The 23,652-nt window shown below is 36.5% G+C and overlaps 1 protein-coding gene across 5 annotated transcripts in view; it reads left to right on the forward strand.

The window, feature by feature from the left end:
* MGAT4C (MGAT4 family member C) overlaps nt 1-23,652 on the forward strand; it is a 774,512-nt gene that overhangs the window by 413,947 nt on the left and 336,913 nt on the right. For all 5 annotated transcript variants that reach the window (XR_006265423.1, XM_043446976.1, XM_043446975.1 and 2 more), the window contains one exon: nt 3,170-3,230. The gene's annotated coding sequence lies outside the window, so the exon portion shown is untranslated. The remainder of the gene's footprint in view (nt 1-3,169; nt 3,231-23,652) is intronic.

Here is a 23,652-nt window from a genome sequence, read left to right on the forward strand (position 1 = left end):
TCATCATCACCATTGATCATTTTCTTGTCCTAAAGCTCATACTGGGCTTCCCTAGCGGCTCAACTGGTAAAGAATCTGTCTGCAATGTGGGAGACCTGGCTTTGATACATGGGTTGGGAAGATACCTTGGAGAAGAGAACAGCTACCCACTCCAGTATTCTGGCCTGGAGAATTCCATGGATTGTATATCCATGGGGTCATAGAGAGTCAGACATGATTGAATAACTTTCATTTTCAAGGCTTGTACTGAATATTTTATCTAGAATTTTTCTTTTAATCCTCACAAAACTTCATGAAGTGAATATTTTTAATATCTTCACTTATGAAATGGGGAAACTGCATAAATCATATAACTTGTGAGAGATAGAGCCAGATTTCAAAGCCTGACAGTCTGATACCAGAGCCCTTGGCATTGAACTTAAGTTGTATTACCTCTCCATAAACGTGTTGATTAAAAGAAAAATGAACTATATGATTAAATGCCTTTTCTTATCTTCTTTCTTCTACATCTCAGCCACGTTTCCTGTCCCCTCCCACATCACTGTGTACAATGCAGACCTTCTGATATTATTTTCTTTGCACTGAAATGTTTATTTTGCCTCTCAACTTTCACACATGCTGGATCCTCTTCCTGGGGCATTTTCCCTTGTGCAATTTCCCTGAATGATACCTCATCTTCTCTGAAATAATAACTTCAATGGTACTTGTTCTGTTATACTTTTTATTATGTACTCCACGTGGCTCAGACAGTTAAGTGCCTGCCTGAAATGCAGGGGACCTGTGTTCCATCCCTGAGTCAGGAAGCCATGGAGAAGGAAACGGCACCCCACTCCAGTACTCTTGCTTAGAAAATCCCATGGACGGAGGAGCCTGTAGGCTACAGTCCATGGGGTTGCAAAGAGTCGGACATGACTGAGCAACTTCATTTTCTTACCACTTTTATTTGGTGCCCCATTCTGTTCACACAGTTATAATATTAATCACATTCTAAGAATCAATTTACTTATCTCAGCCTCCCAACTAGACTGTAGGTTCTATTAAGACAAGTAAGTGTCCAACTTCTATACCACTGAATTACTACTGTATTGGCACATAATAAATGCTTGAGAATATAAAGGAAAACTTGCAACAGATGGAGTTAGACAAGGAAGACTTTATTCAGACTATTGAAAAGGGGGGAGATATTTAACTTAATTAACTCTGCTGAAATACAGGGTAAGAACTTTTTAAAGGTTGAGATGAGCTGGTGAAAAACTATTAGAAGATATTGAGGAGAGGTTAGTCAATGTGATGAGGTCATTTGTGCTTGTGACTGTTGCAGGAAGGGGGACCCCTTCCAGGCCCCGAAACTGACCTCTTGTCTAACACTCGGAAATGAATTGTCCAAGGAGACACATGTGCTGACAAAGCAAGAGATTTTATTGGGAAAGGGCGCCCGGGTGGAGAGCAGTAGGTAAGGGAACCCAGGAGACCTGCTCTGCCGCGTGGCTCCCAGTCTCGGGTTTTATGGTGATGGGATTAGTTTCCAGGTGGTCTTTGGCCAATCATTCTAATTCAGAGTCTTTCCTGGTGGCGCACGCATCTCTCAGCCAAGATGGATGCTAGCAAGAGGGATTCTGAGAAGTGGACGGACACGCAGTGTCTCCTTTCAACCTTTCCCGAACTCTTCCAGTTGGTGGTGGCTTATTAGTTCCGTATTCCTTACCAGGATCTCCTGTCATAAAACCACTCATGGGAATGGTTACTGTTTCCTGGTGGGTTGGGCGGTTTCAATCAGTGTGCTTCCCCTAACATGACTAGTGCTTATTATTAGGCTCAGATCCACATGTAAAAACTGGGAGATAGAGGTGCCATCTTTCTTGATGATTACATCTCGAAAGGATGGCTCCCAAGTCCTTGAGAAAGACATTCCTGGGTCGGTAAAACTGGTGACACATAGGCAAAAGACCTCAAAGGACCAGAGCAATAGTTCACAATTGCAAGCTTAAAGTAAATGCTCTGAGAAAAGGGAGGTCAGGAAGAAACTTGTGTAAAGTTTAGTGAAGCCAAAGGGAATTGTAAGGCCAGCTTAGTCAAGATCTATTTGTTAAATAAATGGATAATAAATCAGAAATTTTGAACACTCCATCCTACACTTTAAAAAAAAGTATGACATGTACTGATTGAGGACATTTTTTATATGACTTTGTATTTATAGAGTTTAGATAGGCACATGACATTTGCTTTTAAAATATTCAAACTAATTGTTCTGATTACATTTGCATATTTTTCTAAATCATAAAAGTAAACTAACATTATTATAATACAGTACCTCACAAGTGGATTAATGTTTTGGTTGTATATTTTAGTTCTCAAATACTGCAGTTTCTAAGAAATTACTGATGATGTTAGAACACGTGGTAAATAAATAACTCAATATAAACAGTCCTTGATTAGAGCACAAAAAAATTTTTAAAGGTGTTTAATATTGCTTAAATTATTGTAGCTGTAAAGAACATACATCTAATCTAATTAAACCTGCATAATTTCAAAGAGGGTAAATTTAACAGCTACATTAATATTCCCCAAAGTGGCGTTGAATATGGTATTGGTTATGTTTTCAAAGTAGTTTTGCTTTCATTTTTTGGACATTAAGAATTTTATGAATCATTACAAGTATAGGACAGCAGTTAGTTTAGTTACATATATATCATATTGTTCAGTTTAGTTGAGTAGCTCAGTCATGTCCGAATCTTTGGGACCCCATGAACTGCAGCAAGCTAGACTTCCCTGTCCATCACCAACTCCCGGAGCCTGCTCAAACTCATATTGTACATCCTTTAAATTATATATATATAGATTTTTTTTTCTTTCCAGCATCACCCTTTTCTCTCCCAATTCCAGAAACCCAACCATGTGCATGTTTATAGAGATTCATCTCAGACCTGAATTTCATTAACTGACCGTAGCCATAGTTGAGTTTCTACAGTAATGAGTTCATTGGGCAGAAATTTTACAAAGGTATGGGGGGAAGGGAGGGGTAAACATTATCTACATTTGAAAGGACCAAATTTACAAATCAGTAGCTTTAATGAAATTTTTTTCTCCTTGACTAACTGGCGGTTTATTTGCATGCATTCTAAGTGGCAGTGCATGGGAAACTAAGATTTTTGTTATTTTGGTTTAACAGATTCATCCAGAAAGCACAACCCTGATTTTGCATGAGCAGGACCATCGACAGAACCTAAAACGTGAGTCCTGTTGACTTACACTATTGAATTCTATGCTATATTACTGCCCTTGTAAAAAGACATGGCATTTATTAAGATATATAATGAAAGTCTTGATTTAAGTGTTAAGTCTAGACTATAAGAGGTATAGAAAGTAAGAACTGATATGTCTTCCTATCAATTTAAAGAATTCTAGTAATCAGGAGATACTTAGCTTTGAAGAAGATAATATATCTGTGCCTTCATTGATACTTAATTTAAAGCATATAGCTTTATATAGTTTTAATAGTCCAATTTATTTGTGGCTGATAAAATATATAAATATATTACATTACAAACAAACATCTCCCATGCTATTTTATGCATAAATTATTTTTTCATCTTTTCTATGATTATTATCCCTAAGTACTTAGAGTACATATTTAGTGTCTCAATTTTTCTCTGAGTTTTTTTCAAATGGAATAAGGAGTTGTTTCAAGATAAAAAAGATCGGTGTATCTTTCTTCATTGTTCTGCCACAGATCTTTCAGTTACTGACTAACTGTTGGCATCTCTTCTCCTGTTGGCTGCTGATAAGTTGTCTTTGATAACCTGCTGTTTTTTCTTGCACTTTGCCATGGCTACAACTCTAGGGTATCAGAACCGTCAAAAATAAAAGTAAAGAGTAGAGGCACAGAGCTTATGAAAGTTAGAGAAGACATAAGGCCTGGGATCAACTGATGAATTTTTCTGCTTGCAGGTAGTTTTCAGTTTATCCCATTTGCTGTCACAGTGTACAGTACCTGAAATAATAAGGGAATTTTTCCGCCAATAATGGACGATGGGGGCTGTTTGCTTTGTGAGAATCTGCCAAGACAACATGCCATGTGGCTTTATCTTTGGAAGTGAGGGTGAAACAAGCTTGCCTGGCTGCAGATAAGCGACTTAGAAGGAATCCTATTCAGATGTACCTGTCACTAATTTATCTGGAGGTTTTGTGATTCATACACACTGCTCTGTGTGCGATGAAGCATTAAATTGGTTTCCTCCGGGAGCAGGTCACATTCAGGGGTCCTCAGACCTGTGCTATGAGATGGCGCATACTTGATTCATACAACCTCTGACTACTGAATTTTTATCTGTTAGAAGACTGGTAGTGTGAACATATGTTAGATGATCTCTTGCAAAGTTTCAACATCAAAGAGATTGACAAAAATTTATCTATTAATATGCAAGTGTTTGTAACAAAAACTTAATCAGCCTTTCTGCTGTTAGCACAGTCATTTATTCTGATAATTGAGTACAGCTATGTTTCCTTATAATGGCCTAACTCTTGATAAATGTATTTCCATGGCTCCTTTATTTAGTGAAACACAGGGATGTGTACTTAAGTGCTTTACTGTATAGTTTAAAAAAAAATGCACAGTTGATTTGAAACAGGTCTCATGAAAGAAAAACGTTAGGGAACAAAGAGTTTTCCCATTCAAACTATAGTTTTCCACTGTGGCAATTCTACCTTATTACTCTATATATTTTGAAAGAAAATGGCATAACTTGGAAAATGAGACAGATAGAGACAAACGTTTCAAATCTGAAAGGAATATAAAAGAAAGAGATGCTTATTTATGTGTTAACATTGGGCTGAGAAACATTTATGCAGTTTTTTTTTTAATTTTTTTCTGGATGTCAGATACTTAACAAATGCAAAAACAAAACCAAAAAACCCCATTCTTCATTTTATTATTTCCATGATCAGGTACATAAAACTAAAACCTAATATCTTCCCTTGGATTTTTAACTGTTCTCCATTTTGTGTAAGATTAAGTCAATAAATGGCAAAGAAGTAGTTAAATGAAAGCAAACTGTGAAATCTTTCTAAAGTGTTTTTAGCATGCATGACAACAGTCTTAACAGTGCATAAATTGGCAATATAAACTGATACATTTTCCTTATATTTTTAATTTAAAATTATTTCTTCTGTATCACAATTTAAAAAAAACACGGTCATTTCATGAAGTCGCAAAATGAAAGCTCTTGCAATTGGATGAAAATGATGACTTTATGCTACTTTTATATGGTGTAAGTCTTTTGATTTTGTCCTAGTTGTAAACATGTGGAACATTTAATAAGAAAACTGGAATTTTCTTATTACTGAGTTAAGCATAATTAAGCTATTACTATAGGAACCAATAGGTCTTTTATGCGTAATTCCTAATATTCAAATAAAATGTTCTTCAAACTTCACAATCCTCAAATTCAGCTGTGACCTTAAAATCTTGTAAGGCCTCCTAATAAACAGGAGTGTGAAATAAATATATTTAAAAATATTATTTTAAGATTTCAAAACAGTCTACTAAGCATTTTGTTGGGGGAGGGGGAGAAAGAAAAGTAGTTCATGAAACTAAGGGGAAAAAATGCTATTATACTATAAACAAAGTATACATGGTTAGGCATATTCCTGTCCCCTTCTCTCCATTCTGTACTTTTTGTCTATAGACAATAAAACAATGTGTAAACTTTTAATTTCCCATATCCTTATTAAAATCTATTATATGCCTCTATATGAAATATTTTCTTAATTTCTTTTAAGAAAAATCTTTATAAAATACAGACTAAATTCACATTATTTTCAGAGTAATTAAAATGAACCATTTTGTTAGAGACATTTAAAGGATCTAACAAGCATTTTGCTGCTTAGATTATAATGGTACTTTTAAACACTGTTCTGTATCTATCGTCAGTTTTTCCTCTGTCCTGTTTCTGTAATTAATTTTTTAATGATATATTTCAGGTGTACAGTGTTATAATTTAATGTCTCTATACACTACAGAGAAATCACCACCAGAAGTCTCATTACAATCCAGCTCCACTCAATTGAGCCTGTTTTGCTTCTTTTGCCTACTCTCAACTTCCTTGCCCTTAGATAATTACTAATCTTATCTCTGTATCCATATGTTTATTTATTTATTTTTAGATTTGACTTATAAGTAAAATCACAAGATATTTGTATTTTTTTTGTCTTATTTCACTTAGCATTATTCCTTTAAGGTTCATCTATGTTGTGGCAAGTGGCAGGATTTCATTCTTTTTATGGCTGAGTAGTATTCTCTTACATAAATATACCACAGCTTCTTTATCCGCTCTTTTACTTATGGACACTTTTGTTGTTTCCACATTTTAGCTATTTTAAATAATGGTGCAGTGAGCATAGGGGTATGTATATCTTTTTGAATTAGTATTTTTTTTGTTACTCAGTATTTTGAATTAGTATTTTGAATTACTTAGTATTTTGAATTACTTAGTATTTTGAATTAGTATTTTCTTGTTACTCAGAAGTGGAATAGCTGCATCATATTATAGTTTTATTCTTAATTTTTTGAGGAATTTTTTGTCTCCATAACTATTTTCCATAATGACTTCACTATTTTACAGTCCCATCTACAGTATATGAAGATTCCTATTTTCTACATACTCTCCAACATTTGTTATTTCTTATCTTCTCAATAAGGGCCATACTTTTTGTCTATTCTTTATGTGGTAACTCCCCATATTTTAGACTCTGCTTACAGAGCTTTAATGCATCTCTTCAAAAAAGTGTTTTCTAATAGTCATTAGTCTTAATCTCTTGTAGGCTTCTTTGATCTCATAACATTTGCCATAATATTTAAGTATTTCCCCTATATTTTATAAATATAAATTATATAGAAAATATGCTATATAGATTGAGAGCAAGAGAATATTATATACCTGTTTGTATCCGTTCTACAAAACTAAGCATAATTTCAAGTGGCTAGGATAGTGCCTTGAATATAATAAACAGTCAATAAAATTTGTTGAGTGAATAAAATCATATCATAAAACCAAATATTTCCATAAATAAGAATATAAGAAATATAATGTATATATTATATACAGAGTAAAAAAGTTATATAATAACTGGTTTACTTAACAAAATAATTGCAGATGCATATCTATACAAATAGAGAAGTTGGCAAGCTTGACTCAGTACCTTTTGCACAACACAACTGAAGCCTACAAAAGCCTATTAGATGTTAAGTGCCATGGAATCCATAGCTAATATTGTCTTAGAATAATTACAGATTTTCCTGTGGCTATTTTTAAAATAGTTTAAAGAGAAGCAAAAATATCTATGATTTTTAGAAATGTCCATTTATTTTACAAGCACTTATTGAGAATTGTCTAGGTGTGCACAGGTCTAGGAGATTTATTATTGTGAGTGGTTAACTCTCACCTCATGAAATCAATATGTATAGTCAGAAAATTCCATATATACTTTTTAAAATATAGTAGAACAGAAGTTGAAAATGTTAACAATATTCAGCAGAATTAGAGTTCATTTTCAGCTGAGGGAAAGAACAGCAGCATATTGCAGAGGTTAATTTGACACGAATCTTCGAAGAAAGCTGAAGGAATTCTTGGCACAGGGAACAGCATGAAGAAGGTGTTTTGTGGGAATTAGTTGCTCGTTTCAACAGGTATGTCAACTAAATGTAAGAGGATATGTTAAGGTGTTTGGTAGATGTTATGGATGGAAGTTATATCTGAAAATAGATTAGGACAAGATTGTGGAAGATTAAACGTTAGTTTAAGAGATTAGGATTTTGTTGGCATATAGTTATGTCCCTGGATCATGTTCAATCTCTTATTATCTTAGAAACATATAAAAAATAAGAATGTGATTATTTTGAATGATAGTTTACACAGAAAAAATTGGCATTAGGTAATGTAAGATCTCCCTTTTTTGTGTGCTATACATTTGTATACATGCATACATTTACATGTATGCCCCAACACACACAGGGGTGTTTGTCTGTCTGCATGTGTGCATAGATGAATGTATACCACTTAATCTGGCTTTATTTGACAAAATACATTAGAAGAGAAGTTAGTGTCATGTATAGAAACTATTAATGACTTTAACAAATACTCAATAAATTCGTAAAGCAAGGAAACATGAAATAAAATAGCAGTAATGAAGGGCTTCCCTGGTGGCTCAGTAGTAAAGAATCTGCCTGCAATGCCAGAGATGCAGGTTCAGTCCTTTGGTCAGGAAGATTCCCTGGAGAAGGAAATGGCAACCTACTTCAGTATTCTTGCCTGGGAAATCCCGTGGACAGAGGAGTTGGCGTGCTGCAGCCCGTGAAGTCACAGAAGAGTCGAAGAAAACTTAGTGATTAAACAACAACAAACAAATGAAGGGCATATCTTTCAGAGAAACACTTGGGGGAAAACTCATAAGAATGATAACTTGTAAAAAATTAATGAGAAAAGAAGAGAAATCAAATGTCTTTTTACACTCCAATTGTGTATTTATTTTAGTTTTTATTGGAGAATAGTTGATTTACAATGTTGTGTTAGTTTCAGGCATATAGCAAGTGAATCGATTATACATATAAATATAGTCATTCTTTTTTAAGATTCTTTTCCTATATAGGCCATTACAGAGTATGAAGTAGAGTTCCCTGTGCTATACACTAGGTCCTTATTAGTTATCAGTTTTATACATAGTAGTGTGTTTATGTCAGTTAATCCCAATCTCCCAATTTCTCCCTCCCACCCTTATGCCTTGGTAACCATAAGTATATTTTCTACATCTGTGACTCTACTTTCTGTTTATAAATATATTCATTTGTGCAAAAGTCAAAGTCTTCAATTAGACCTTGATGAATAAAAAACCAAGATATCTGTAACTGATTACTTCCCTAAATGTATTCTTTATAGCACATACAATGCAAGATATAAATAGGAATTTTGTGGTTATTTTCTTTTTTTGTGATTGATAATTTCAAATATCAGTCATGGCGGAGAGGTCTGATAGAATGTGGTCCACTGGAGAAGGGAATGGCAAACCACTACAGTATTCTTGCCTTGAGAACCCCATGAACAGTATGAGAAGGCAAAATGATAGGATACTGAAAGAGGAACTCCCCAGGTCGGTAGGTGCCCAATATGCTATTGGAGATCAGTGGAGAAATAAGTCCAAAAAGAATGAAGGGATGGAGCCAAAGCAAAACCAGTACCCAGTTGTGGATGTGACTGGTGAGAGAAGCAAGGTCCAATGCTGTAAAGAGCATTATTGCATAGGAACCTGGAATGTTAGGTGCATGAATCAAGGCAAATTGGAAGTGGTCGAACAGGAGATGGCAAGAGTGAATGTCAACATTCTAGGAATCAGTGAACTGAGATGGACTGGAGTGGGTGAATTTAACTCAGATGACCATTATATCTACTACTGTGGGCAGGAATCCCTTAGAAGAAATGGAGTAGCCATCATGGTCAACAAAAGAGTCTGAAATGCAGTACTTGGATGCAATCTCAAAAATGACAGAATGATCTCTGTTCGTTTCTAAGGCAAACCATTCAATATCACAGTAATCAAAGCCTATGCCCCAACCAGTAATGCTATAGAAGCTGAAGTTGAATGGTTCTGTGAAGACCTACAAGACTTTTTAGAACTAACACCCAAAAAGGATGTCCTTTTCATTATAGGGGACTGGAATGCAAAAGTAGGAAGTCAAGAAACACCTGGAGTAACAGGCAAATTTGGCCTTGGAGTACAGAATAAAGCAGGGCAAAGGCTAATAGAGTTTTGCCAAGAGAACGCACTGGTCATAGCAAACACCCTCTTCCAACAACACAAGAAAAGACTCTACACATGGACATCACCAGATGGTCAACACTGAAATCAGATTGATTATATTCTTGGCAGCCAAAGATGGAGAAGCTCTACACAGTCAGCAAAAACAAGACCAGCAGCTGACTGTGACTCAGATCATGAACTCCTTATTGCCAAATTCAGACTGAAATTGAAGAAAGTAGGGAAAACCACTAGACCATTCAGGTATGACCTAAATCAAATGCCTTATGATTATACAGTGGAAGTGAGAAATAGATGTAAGGGACTAGATCTGATAGACAGAGTGCCTGATGAACTATGGACGGAGGTTCATGACATTGTAAAGGAGACAGGGATTAAGACCATCCCCATGGAAAAGAAATGCAAAAAAGCAAAATGGCTGTCTGAGGAGGCCTTACAAATAGCTGTGAAAGGAACAGAAGTGAAAAGTAAAGGAGAAAAGGAAAGATATTCCCATTTCAATACAGGATTCCAAAGAATAGCAAGGAGATAAGAAAGCCTTACTCAGTGAACAATGCAAAGAGGAAAACAACAGAATGGAAAGACTAGAGATCTCTTCAAGAAAATTAGAGAAACCAAGGGAACATTTCATGCCAAGATGGGTTAATGCTATGGACCTAACAGAATCAGAAGATATTAAGAAGAGGTGGCAAGAATACACAGAAGAACTGTACAGAAAAGATTTTCACGACCCAGATAATCACGATGGTGTGATCACTCACCTAGAGCCAGACATCCTGGAATGTGAAGTCAAGTGAGCCTTAGAAAGCGTCACTATGAACAAAGCTAGTGGAGATGATGGAATTCCAGTTGAACTATTTCAAATCTTGAAAGATGATGCTGTGAAAGTGCTGCACTCAATATGCCAGCAAATTTGGAAAACTCAGCAGTGGCCACAGGACTGGAAAAGGTCAGTTTTCATTCCAATCCCAAAGAAAGGCAATGACAAAAATGCTCAAAATACCATACAATTGCACTCATCTCACATACTAGTAAAGTAATGCTCAAAATTCTCCAAGCCAGGCTTCAAAAGTACATGAAATGTGAACTTCCAGATGTTCAGGCTGGTTTTAGAAAAGGCAGAGGAACCAGAGATCAAATTGCCAACATCCGCTGGATCATTGAAAAAGCAAGAGAGTTTCAGAAAAACATCTATTTCTGCTTATTGACTATGCCAAGGCCTTTGATTGTGTGGATCACAATAAACTGTGGAAAATTCTAAAAGAGGTGGGCATACCAGACCATCTGACCTGCCTCTTGAGAAACCTGTATGCAGGTCAGGAAGCAACAGTTCAAACTGGACATGGACCAACAGACTGGTTCCAAATAGGAAAAGGAGTATGTCAAGGCTGTATATTGTCACCCTGCTTATTTAACTTATATGCAGAGTACATCATGAAAAACACTGGGCTGGAAGAAGCACAAGCTGGAGTCAAGATTGCCAGGAGAAATATAAAAAACCTCAGATGTGCAGATGACACCACCCATATGGCAGAAAGTGAAGAGGAGCTAAAAAGCCTCCTGATGAAAGTGAAGGAGGAGAGTGAAAAAGTTGGCTTAAAGCTCAACATTCAGAAAACTAAGGTCATGGCATCTGGTCCCATCACCTCATGGGGAATAGATGGGGAGACAGTGGAAACAGTGTCAGACTTTATTTTTTTGGGCTCCAAAATCACTGCAGATGGTGATTGCAGCCATGAAATTAAAAGACGCTTGCTCCTTGGAAGGAAAGTTTTGACCAACCTAGATAGCATATTAAAATGCAGAGACATTACTTTGCCAACAAAGGTCCGTCTAGTCAAAGCTATGGTTTTTCCAGTGGTCATGTATGGATGTGAGAGTTGAACTGTGAAGAAAGCTGTGCACTGAAAAATGGATGCTTTTGAACTGTGGTGTTGGAGAAGACTCTTGAGAGTCCCTTGGACTGCAAGGAGATCCAACCAGTCCATCCTAAAGGAGATCAGTCCTGGGTGTTCATTGGAAGGATTGATGCTGAGGCTGAAACTCCAGTACTTTGGCCACCTCATGCAAAGAGTCGACTCATTGGAAAAGCCCCTGATGCTGGGAGGGATTGGGGTCAGGGGGGGAAGGGGACGACAGAGGATGAGATGGCTGGATGGCATCACCAACTCAATGGGCATGAGTTTGAGTATACTCCGGGAATTGATGATGAACAGGGAGGCCTGTCCTATTGCAATTCATGGGGTCGCAAAGAGTCGGACATGACTGAGCAACTGAACGGAACTGAATTGAACTGAATTTCAAGTAAATTTAGCAAATATTGTATCAAGTACCTTTTTTAGAAATGGAAAATTCACAGTAGCCTATTAAAGCTATGACAAATTCCTACACTAGTAAATTTGTTTGTGTTTAACTCAGTATTTTCCAAAGTTGTTCAACTAGGTAATCCTTATTTCAAGGCCATGATCTTTCCATGATTCTATGTTGCTTCAATATAGATTTACAGTATCATTTTCTAAAAGCATTTACAGTAGGAAAGTTAATGCAACCTTTTTTTTTTTGTCATTTTTGAACTATTTAAGAATCTTGGCATATTTCAAGATCACGTTATTCTTTTCTTTTCTTCTAAAATTTTTTTTACTGCTGGCTTTATGTTTAGTCCTATGAACCAACTAAATAACTTTTGTATTGAAAAAGTAGAGATCAGCAATAATTTTTAAATACAAATATCCTGTTAATTCCAGCATCATTTCATAAATACTTTTCTTCCTCATTGAATTTGCTCAGGCCTCATTCCAAAATTAATTGAAAATAACTGAGATTTTATTGTTCTATTGATCTTTTTGAGTATTATTAAATTCTTAAAATATGCTATGGACACATCTATTACTGCAGATTAAGAGCAAGTTTTGAAACCTTAGTGTACCTCTACCAAATGTTTTCATTTTCAAGATTATTATGAGTATTCCAGATTCTTTTCCATTTCATCTTAGAATTAGTTAATATTCTCTTGATATTTGACTGAAATTGTATTAAAGCTAACAAATCAGAAAATCTGGCATCTTAAAAATATTGCGTATTCTCATTTATAAAGATAGCATCGCCCTCCCTTTATTTAGGTCTTATTTTATTTCTCTCTGAGGCAGTTCCTACTTTTCATAAGAGAGATCCTAAACATATTTTTTAGATTTATTCGTGCTTGATATATGTTGATACTATCATTAATGGAAACATTTTAAAAAGTTTATTTCTCATTGCTAGTATATAGAAATACATGCAATCATTTTTTTTATACCAATCTGTATCCTGTGAGCTTGCTAAATTTACTTATTACTCCAAGTACATACTCTAAGTAGATTCTGGAGGCTTCTCTGTAAACAGGCATATTATCTGATATTAAGTTTTTCATGCCAACTTTTGTATTTTTATTTCTTTGTCCAGTTTAACTAGCTAGGACTTCCATTACAACATTAAGCAGAAATTATGAAACCTAATTCTTTAGTAACATTCTAAATGGTAGAAGAGAAACACTAAAAATATGATTTTAGTTTTCACATATATTCTTAATGGGATTGAGAGAATTCTACTCTCTTTCTTGTTGTTTGGTCACTAAGTCGGGTCCAGCTCTTTGCAACCCCATGGACTGCAACACGCCAGGCCTTCCTGTCTTTCGCTGTCTCCTGGAGTTTACTCAAACTCATGTTCATTGAGTCCATGATGCCATCCAACCATCTCTTCCTGTCACCCGCTTCTTGTGCTGCCCTCAGTCTTTCCCAGCAGCATATATATTCTTGATGAAATTGAGAGAGTTCTGCTCTCCTTCTAGGATTTTAAAAGGCTTTATCATGGATGAGTGCTGAATTTGAAATTTTTTTCTGCACCTTTTTGGATGATCTTAGTTGTCTTCTCTATGTTATATATATGGCAAGTTGCACTGATTAATTTCTGAATGCTAAACCAGTCTTGCATTCCTGGAATATATCCCAATTGATTATCATGCTTCATATCCTTCAGCCTCCTTCATATATATGACTGGATATGATTTGCTAGTACTTGTCTTTAAAAATTTTGTGTTTATGTTTATGAGAAATACTGGACTATTAATTTCTTTTGAGTCTTTATATCTTTTGGTGTCAAAACATAAAATAAGCTTTGAAAGGATTTCTTTTCCTCTATTTCCTAAGTTTCTGTCCTATTTCTTCTTCAAGTAATTGATAAAATTCACTGGAATAGCTACTTAAATACTGGAATAGCTATTAAAATAGCTCTTTAAATAGCCTAGAATTTTCTTTATGGAAAAGTTTTGAAATGTAATTTCCTCAATGTGTTTGTGTGTTCAGTGGCTCAGTTATGGCTGACTCTTTGCGACCCCAAGGATTGTAGCCCAACAGGCTTCTCTGTCCATGGGATTCTCCAGGCAAGAATCCTAGAGTGGGTTGCCATTTCCTACTCCAAATTTCCTCAATAGATAAAGGGATATTCAGTTTATCTTTATTACTTTATGTCAGTTATGGCAATTTATGTCTTTCAGAAAATTTGCCTATTTTTTCTAAATTATTGCATCTATTTATATACAATTATTCATAAAATATTATTTTGAAATATTATAAAATTTTATTGTTGGTTGATTTGTAGTATTGTTTGCCTCATTCTTAATATTGGTATTTTGAATTTACCCTTCTTCATTTTCCACAAATATGGGTAATGATATAAAAATTTTATTAATCTTTTCAAATTTCTTTAACTTTGCTGATTTTAAATATTTTTATTTTCAAATTCATTGACATTAATTTTCCTTTCTTTTAATCTCTTTGAATTTTAAATAGGTTTTTGTCTTCCATCTTCTAAATGTAGGAGATTAGATTATTATTTTTGTACTTCACCAATTTAAACTTACCATATTTTCTCCATGTGCTGCCTCAACTGTTACATGATTTTTGGCATGGTCTGCTTTCATCAGTGTACAGTTTGAAGTGACATCCAAATTCTTTGTTTTCTTCTTTGAACCATGGATTATTTACAAGTTTAATCTTTAAATTCTAATTATTTGGAGACTTTTTTGTTGGTTCCTAATGAATAGCTTTGTGATAAAATAGTATACTGTACACTATTTAATTATTTGAAGTTTATTGGGAGTTGTTTTATAGGCCACTATATGGTGAATGGATGCTCTATGTACTAAAAAGAATATATATCTCACAGTTTGGGAAATAGTGCTTTAAATGTCAATTAGTTAATATAAGCTGATAATTTAATAGGTTGATTTTTTTTATCTTGCTTTCAATTATCAAAACAGTGTTAAAATCTCCATGCAGAAGTGTAGATTCTTTCTTCAATCCTGTCAATTTTTGTCTCATGCATTTCAAAATTTTGCTATTAAGTACATATATAATTGGGTTTGTTATGTCTTCTAAATGAATTGACCCCTTTTATCACTAGAAAATATTTCTTTGGTGTCTGAGAATACTCTGTTTTGATGTCTACTTTGTCTATAATTTTTTATCTCGTTAAGTACAGGTAGGAAATTTAAAAAAAAAACAAACTTAAAGTGGTCCATTTTCAAGCGTGGCTGGCTTTGAGTGGAAAAATTACTTCCAGCCACACTTGCCTCACACCTTACTGATGTAGTAACAGTAAGGATTACAAAACTGGAAAGTTCTGGCAAACAAAGGGAGGATGGGATGCCTAGAATTTTCACATGGGCTCATTCTATTGGTGAATTCAAAACATATGAATGGGGATAGGTGCTCAGGAAAGGAGGAAACAAGATGTCAAGGCGGAGCCAGCCCATAAAGAGAGAGAGAATAAACCTAGGTGACATCGGGGAAGATTGTTCACCCCACAGTACTGAGCCAGTGAGAAACTGGGGGTACTAGGGTAAAAATTACTTATTGAGTGACACGGTGTGCCTGCCCACCAAACACTGATCCTGCAAGATGGTCATTAAAGCCTTGATTCCTGCTTCACTTCATCTTGAAGTCCATTCTTTGGGTTTCAGCTGGTGGACTTTATTTCCCACAGTGAATACTAAATAATCAAAGCATTAACTGAAAAAAAAATTCTTATAGTAATTATAGTATTATAATAATTACTAATTATAAATTAAAATATTTATTTAAAAATTTTCCAATGTGATTCAGTAATGTTTTAATACTCATCCACAGTAACTGAATTAAAAACACCACCCAGACATTATTTTATGTAGAAAGGCATTTGAAAGATTACAAGATAAAAATTAAGTCAGAATATGCTTATAATATTTAAATGAGAGACTTTAAGCATGAGTGAATAATTGAAAGCTGTGTGTTGAAATCTGCAACTAATAGGGACATTATTGGTCACTGTTTCACTTTACACATTGAAAAATTAATTCTGTGAGAAAGCAAAATCTAGTTTCAAATGCAAATATTGTTAAGGTTTAGAGTATCAATGTTCTTTGTTCTACAAACTATTGGTATAAGGTCCTTGTGGAGATTTCAAAACTGAAAGAAAGAAATAAAGGTTTCAAATATTTACTGATAATAGGAAAATGTAAAATATCAATGTAATACTATCTTTAAACAAGTTCCTAAATCTTCAAATCTGTCATCTTTTTAGTTATAAGAATGATCATAATTCATAAAGGAAAAAGCTCTATCTTCATGTTTCCTTCTAGCTTGGGGAGAAAAAAAAAGTTATTTCAATTCGGGTGTCATTGACTCAGAGCAAAATATTCTCAAGAGTAAAACAGTAAGTGCTTACATGTATAATGGAAAAGTGAGAAGAGAATAGCCAGGATAAACATCATTCATGTTAAACACCAAAACATTCTTCTAGGTGAATAGAGATACTTCTCTGATTATATACATAGAAGAAAAAAGAGCTATTTAGCCTATGTCCTTGCTCTTGAATGTTTATTCCCAATGTGATTATTCTTACCTTTTGTACCTTAGACCATGACTCCCCTGCCCTTTAATTTAAAAAGTATATGTCAAAATCTCCATTATGTTATTTTAATAGGGTAGGTAAGGAATTAATCACACACACACAAAGACATGAAAGGGAAAAAATTTGGCAGAAAACAATTAGATTGAAATGCCAAGTTAAGCAGTGCATTAGGATTGTGGCAATTAGTTCAGTTCAGTTCAGTTGCTCAGTCCTGTCTGACTCTTTCCGACCCCATGGATGGCAGCATGCCAGGCTTCCCTGTCCATCACCAACTCCTGGAGCTTACTCAAACTTATGTCCATTGAGTCAGTGATGCCATCCAACCATCTCATCCTCTGTCGTCCCCTTATCCTCCTGCCCTCAATTTTTCCCAGCATCAGGGCCTTTTCCAATGAGTCAGTTCTTTGTGTCAGGTGGCCAAAGTATTGGAGTTTCAGCTTCAACATCAGCCCTTCCAATGAACACCCAGGACTGATCTCCTTTAGGATGGACTGGTTGGATCTCCTTGGAATCCAAGGGACTCTCAAGAGTCTTCTCCAACATCACAGTTCAAAAGCATCAATTCTTCAGTGCTCAGATTTCTTCACAGTCTAACTCTCACATCCATACATGACTACTGGAGAAACTATAGGCTCGACTAGATGGACATTTGTTGGCAAAGTAATGTCTCTTCTTTTTAATATGCTGTCTAGGTTGGTCTAGGTTTGTTGTTTTCCACAAAGTCAAAGGCTTTGGCATGGTCAATAAAGCAGAAGTAGATGTTTTACTGGAGTTCTCTTGGTTTTTCAATGATCCAACGGATGTTGGCAATTTGACGTCTGGTTCCTCTGCCTTTTCTAAATCTAGCTTGAACATCTGGAAGTTCACAGTTCACGTATTGCTGAAGCCTGGCTTGGAAAATTTTGAGCATTATTTTACTAGCATGTGAGATGAGTGCAATTGTGGGATAGTTTGAGCACTCTTTAGCATTGCCTTTCCTTGGGATTGGAATGAAAACTGACCTTTTCCAGTCCTGTGGCCACTGCTGAGTTTTTCAAATTTGCTGATATATTGAATGCAGCTCTTTCACAGCATCATCTTTTAGGATTTGAAATAACTCAATGGAATTCCATCGCCTCCACTAGCTTTGTTCCTAAGGCCCAGTTGACTTCACATTCCAGCATGTCTGGCTCTAGGTGAATGATCACTCCATTGTGATTATCTGGGTCATGATGATCTTTTTTGTACAGTTCTTCTGTGTATGCTTGCCACCTTGTCTTGATATCTTCTGCTTCTCTTAGGTCCATACAATTTCTGTCCATTATCAAACCCATCTTTGCATGAAATGTTCCCTTGGTATCTCTAATTTTCTTGAAGAGATCTCTAGTCTTTCCCATTCTATTGTTTTCCTCTATTTCTTTTCAACTTCCTCTATTTCGAGGAAGGCTTTCTTATCTCTCCTTGCTATTCTTTGGAACTCTGCTTTCAAATGGGTATACCTTTCCTTTTCTCCTTTGCCTTTCACTTCTCCTCTTTTCTCTGCCATATTTAAGGTGTTCTCAGACAACTATTTTGTATTTTTACATTTCTTTTTCTTGGAGATGGTCTTGATCACTGCCTCCTGTACAATGTCAAGAACCTCTGTCCATAGATCTTCAGCCATTCTATCACATATAGTCCTTTATTTCTCACTTCCATTGTATAATCATAAAGAATTTGATTTGGGTCATACCTGAAAGATCTAGTGGTTTTCCCTACTTTCTCAATTTAAGTCTGAATTTGGCAATAAAGAGTTCATGATCTGAGTCACAGCCAGCTCCCGGTCTTGTTTTTGCTGACTGTATAGAGCTTCTCCATCTTTGGCTGCAAAGAATATAATCAATCTGATTTCGGTGCTGACCATCTGGTGATGTCCATATGTGGAGTCTTCTCTTGTGTTGTTGAAAGAGGGTGTTTGCTATGATCAGTGTGTTCTCTTGGCAAAACTCTATTTGCATTTGCTTGCTTCATTCTGTGCTCCAAGGCCACATTTACCTGTTACTCCAGGTATTTCTTGACTTCGTACTTTTGCATTCTAGTCCCCTATAATGAAAAGGACATCGTTTTTTTGGTTGTTAGTTCTAAAAGGTCTTGTAGGTCTTCATAGAACCATTCAACTTCAGCTTCTTCAGCCTTACTGGTCAGGGCATAGACTTGGATTACCATGCTATTGAATGGTTTGCCTTGGAAACAAGCAGAGATCATTCTGTCATTTTTGAGATTGCCTCCAAGTACTGCATTATAGTACTTAGCCTCCCTGGCGGCTCAGACGGTAAAGCGTCTGCCTGCAGTGGGGGAGACCTGAGTCCGACCTGTGGGTCAGGAGGATCCCCTGGAGAAGGAAATGGCAACCCACTCCAGTACTGTTGCCTGGAAAATTCCATGGATGGAGGAGCCTGGTAGGCTACAGTCCATGGGGTCACAAAGAGTCGGATACGACTGAGCAACTTCACTTCACTTCACTGCATTATAAACACTTTTGTTGACTAGGATGGCTGCTCCATTTCTTCTAAGGGATTCTTGTCCACAGTGGTAGATATAATGGTCATCTGAATTAAATTCACCCATTCCAATCCATTTTAGTTCGCTGAATCCTAAAATGTTGACGTTCACTCTTCCCATCTCCTGTTTGACCACTTCTAATTTGCCTTGATTCATAGACCTAACATTCCAGGTTCCTATGCCATATTGCTCTTTACAGCATTGGACTTTAGTTCGATCAGCAGCCACATCCACAAATGGGTGTTGTTTTTGTTCTGGCTCCATCTCTTCATTCCTTCTGGAGTTATTTCTCCACTGATCTCCAGTAGTATATTACACACCTACTGACCTGGAGAGTTCATCTTTCAGTGTGATACCTTCTTGCCTTTTCATACTGTTCATGGGGTTCTCAACGCATGAACACTGAAGTGATTTTCCATTCCCTTCTCCAGTGGACCACATTTTGTCAGAACTTTCCACCATGATCTGTCCGTCTTGGGTGGCCCTACATGGCATGGCTCATAGTTTCAGTGAGTTAGACAAGGCTGTGGTCAATGTGATCAGATTGGTTAGTTTTCTGTGATAGTGGTTTACAGTCTGTCTGCCCTCTGATGGAGAAGGATAAGAGGCTTATGGAAGCTTCCTGATGGGAGAGACTGACTGAGGGGGAAACTGGGTCTTGTTCTGATGGGCAGGGTCATGCTCAGTAAATCTTTAGTCCAATTTTCTGTTGATGGGTGGAGCTGTGTTCTGTCCCTGTTGTTTACCTGGGGCCAAACTATGGTGGAGGTAATGAGGATAATGGCGACCTCCTTCAAAATGTCCTATGCACGCACTGCTACACTCAGTTTCCTCAACCCTGTAGCAGGCCACTCCCAACCCAAGCCTCCACCTGAGACTCCTGGACACTCACAAGCATGTCTGGGCCAGTCTCTTGTGGGCTCACTGCTCCTTTCTCCTGGGTCGTGGTATGCACAGGGTTCTGTTTTTGCCCTCCAGAGTCTATTACCCCAGTTCTGTTTGAGTTCTAGCAGCTCTATGGTGGGGTTAATGGCGACCTCCTCCAAGAGGGCTAATGCCATACCCAGGTCTGCTGCACCCAGAGCCCCTGCCCCTGAGGCAGTCTACTGCTCACCTGGACCTCCGCAGGAGACAATCAAACACATTTCTGTGTCAGTCGCTGTGGGTTCTCTGGGTCCTGGTGCAAACAAGGTTTGCTTAAGCCCTCTGAGTGTCTCTGTCGAGTGTGGGGTTTGACTCTAAACGTGATTTTGCCCCTCCTAGCATTTTGCTGATGGCTCAGCTGGTAAAGCATCTGCCTGCAATGCAGGAGACCTGGGTTGGGAAGATCCCTGGAGAAGGAAATGGCAACCCACTCCAGTATCCTTGCCTGGAGAATCCCATGGAAGGAGGAGCCTCGTAGGCTACAGTCCACAGGGTCGCAAAGAGTAGGACACAACTGAGCAACTTCACTTTCACTTTCACCATCTTGCTGGAACTTCTCCTTTGCCCTTGGATGTGAGGTATCTCCTCAAAGTTGCTCCAGCACCATGCAGCCGCGGCTCCTTATGACCCCTTAGTCATTTTGTTTTACTCCACTCCAGTATCCTTGCCTGGAGAATCCCATGGACAGAGGAGACTGGCAGGCTACTACAGTCCATGGGTCGCAAGAGTGAGACATGACTTAGCGACTAAAACACAGCCAACTTGGTGGCTCAGTGTGAGACAGTCAATTCCTAGGAAGGTTGATAAGAAATGTGAGCCCTTAGTCATTTTGCTTTCTAACAAGTAACAGAGACGAAGCAGTAGTACTTGAGCATAAATATGCTATTTTCTGAAAACCACGACTTTTTAAAAATTATATTTACTGCTAATTCCTAAAAAAATCTAAAAGCCAAACCTACTGCTTGAGCAGCTCAAGTAGAAAATTTATCCATTTAAATCTTTTTTACAGCACTACTGTTAATGTACAGTATTCTAATTTGGTTAGGACCTTGTTAATAATGGCAACCCACTCCAGTATTCTTGCCTGGAAAATCCCATGGACAGAGGAGCCTGGTAGGCTATATATAGTCCATGGGGTCACAAAGAGTTGGACACAACTGAGCGACTTCACTTTCACTTTTCACTTTTGTTAATAATGTTAGGAATTGGTGACTTATCTCTTGGAGGAAATATCTTAACAATTCTCAGACTTTCTTGCCTTTCATATCTTGCTTTAAATATCCTGAATGAACTATTTGAGGCTTCCCTCATTGCCATGTTCTCTTATCTTTCCACAATTTCATGTGCATTAGTGTTGTATTTAGCTGAAGCTGTCTCTCTCCATTCGTTATCATGTTTCATTACTTTGTTCTACATTTTTTATTTAATGATTTGACTTAGATGCCATCTCTTCTAGGCTTTGCCTGAACTACCAAGCTACAATCAAACCTCCTTGAGGTTTCTAGCACCTTGAGATTTTCTCCATTATAACACATTTCAGAGTAAAAATAATGCTCAGTGATATGTCTATATTTCTCAAAAGATTGTATACTCAATAAAGAGTATAGTACCTGATACACAGAAGATTCTACACAGAAGTGTATACACAGTGTATACACTGCTAGAAAATGATTATGTTTTAAACATCTTAAGCCTCATTGTAAAAATTTTGACTGATTTCATTTTGTTTCTGTGCTGGTAATGACTAGTATTTTATAAACCCAATAAATGTTTAAAAAGGAAATTTTAAATAAAGATGGTAGACTAGACACTTACCTCTGCTTTCTTTCCATCCTCAAACTCTAGTGAAATGATAATAAAATATATATTTTGTTTTCATTTCAAGACACAGACTTTTAGGTCTGGGAGATTGGGAGTTGAGAACAATGCAACAATACTTTGCAAGCTGGGATATCTCTGGGTTAGAAGTAAATAACAAACACATCAGAAAAATAAACCCTAAGCTAACAATGGGGAAAGACAAGAAATGATATAATTGACTTGATCCTGAAGAATTCCCCAAAGTCTTAGTTATTTGAAACACAAGATATCTCTGATTGTTGGGATAAATGATGGGGTAGGAGAGAAGTAAAATTCGATTATTAACACTGAAAAACTGTTAGTTCTCTGAATTGTCTGTGTTTTGAAAATAGCACCCAGTTATTTGTGGCAATGTCTTCATATATTTCTAATTAAGTCAGAATTTTTGTTTATTGTGAAATCCTATTTTATTAATCATCTCAATTTCCTCCAGTTTTTGTTTTCATATTTTTTAAAGTTTGATTTTTTAATCACAGTTCTGTTGTACTAGCCATCAAGTCCTTGGTTTGGATTAATAACTCAGTGCATGAAACACGGAAGGCTTTACCCAGCACCAGGTGTACTTTGCTCTAAGAGAGAATATATGGCAACTGACATTAAACAGAGATGAGACTAGGGTGAATCAAATGAAGCTTTAAGTATTGAAGCTAAGGGTACAGCAATCAAGTCAATAATCCAAACAAAGTACATTTTAATAAAATATTTTTAAATTAATGCTTAAATCTCAAATTAACAAAATAATTTTTAAAATGAAGGCAGTATAGGTATTGTTGATTATTTTTTTTTCTTTTGTTTCAGCTCTAGTGTGGTTCAGCACAGGACTACAATAAAATGTCAGAAAGTAAATGAGAATAGTTCCCAGGAAGCAAAGCAAAGAGACAAAAAAGTGAGAACTAAAAGAGAAAAATTAAGCAAATGAGTGTATTCATCTAGGAGTTCCAATATCTGAATTAATGACTTTCAAAACAAGAGAAATAAAATGGATGGGAAAAAGTATCAATAAAATAACTCAGTACAGTTTTCAAAAGTTGAAAAACAATTTCCCACATTACAAGAGTTCACTAAGTACTCATTACAGTGGATGATAATAAAAGTGAATCTAGTCATGGTAAACTTTTAGGAGTATGAAAGTTTGTGCAGACTTTTCGGGATGAGGAAGGGGAGTAAAGTTATCAGATTCAAAACACCAAAAACCAGAAGGGATTGGAATTTTTGAACAGCACTTATTTTCTACCAAATTCAGATGTTTTTACAAAGCACAATTTTTTTAAGGCAAAGATATCAACATATATCTACAGATGATAAATGTTTGTGATGGAAAGAACAGAATAGTTAATGAATAAGATCCAGGGAAGGCCCAGCTGTGCAAGTATGAAGATGTTGAGCAAAGCCAAAGGTTAATTTAGTTAAACCCAGACAGTAGGGGGAACTCAACTTTCTGGTGCGGGTCCCCCAGCCTGGGAAGCCCACAGTGGGGATCTGAGCCTTTGCTCCTCAGGGAAGGCCTCCAGGATTGTGGTGTCTTTCCCACCTGTGGGTCACGGCACTGGGAGTGTGAGCCCTGTCCAGACTGTCCTTGCCCCTCCTATCCATCTCAGTGTGGCTTTTTAAAAA

This window comes from Cervus canadensis, chromosome 25, assembly GCF_019320065.1.
Source record: "Cervus canadensis isolate Bull #8, Minnesota chromosome 25, ASM1932006v1, whole genome shotgun sequence".
Taxonomy (NCBI): domain Eukaryota; kingdom Metazoa; phylum Chordata; class Mammalia; order Artiodactyla; family Cervidae; genus Cervus; species Cervus canadensis.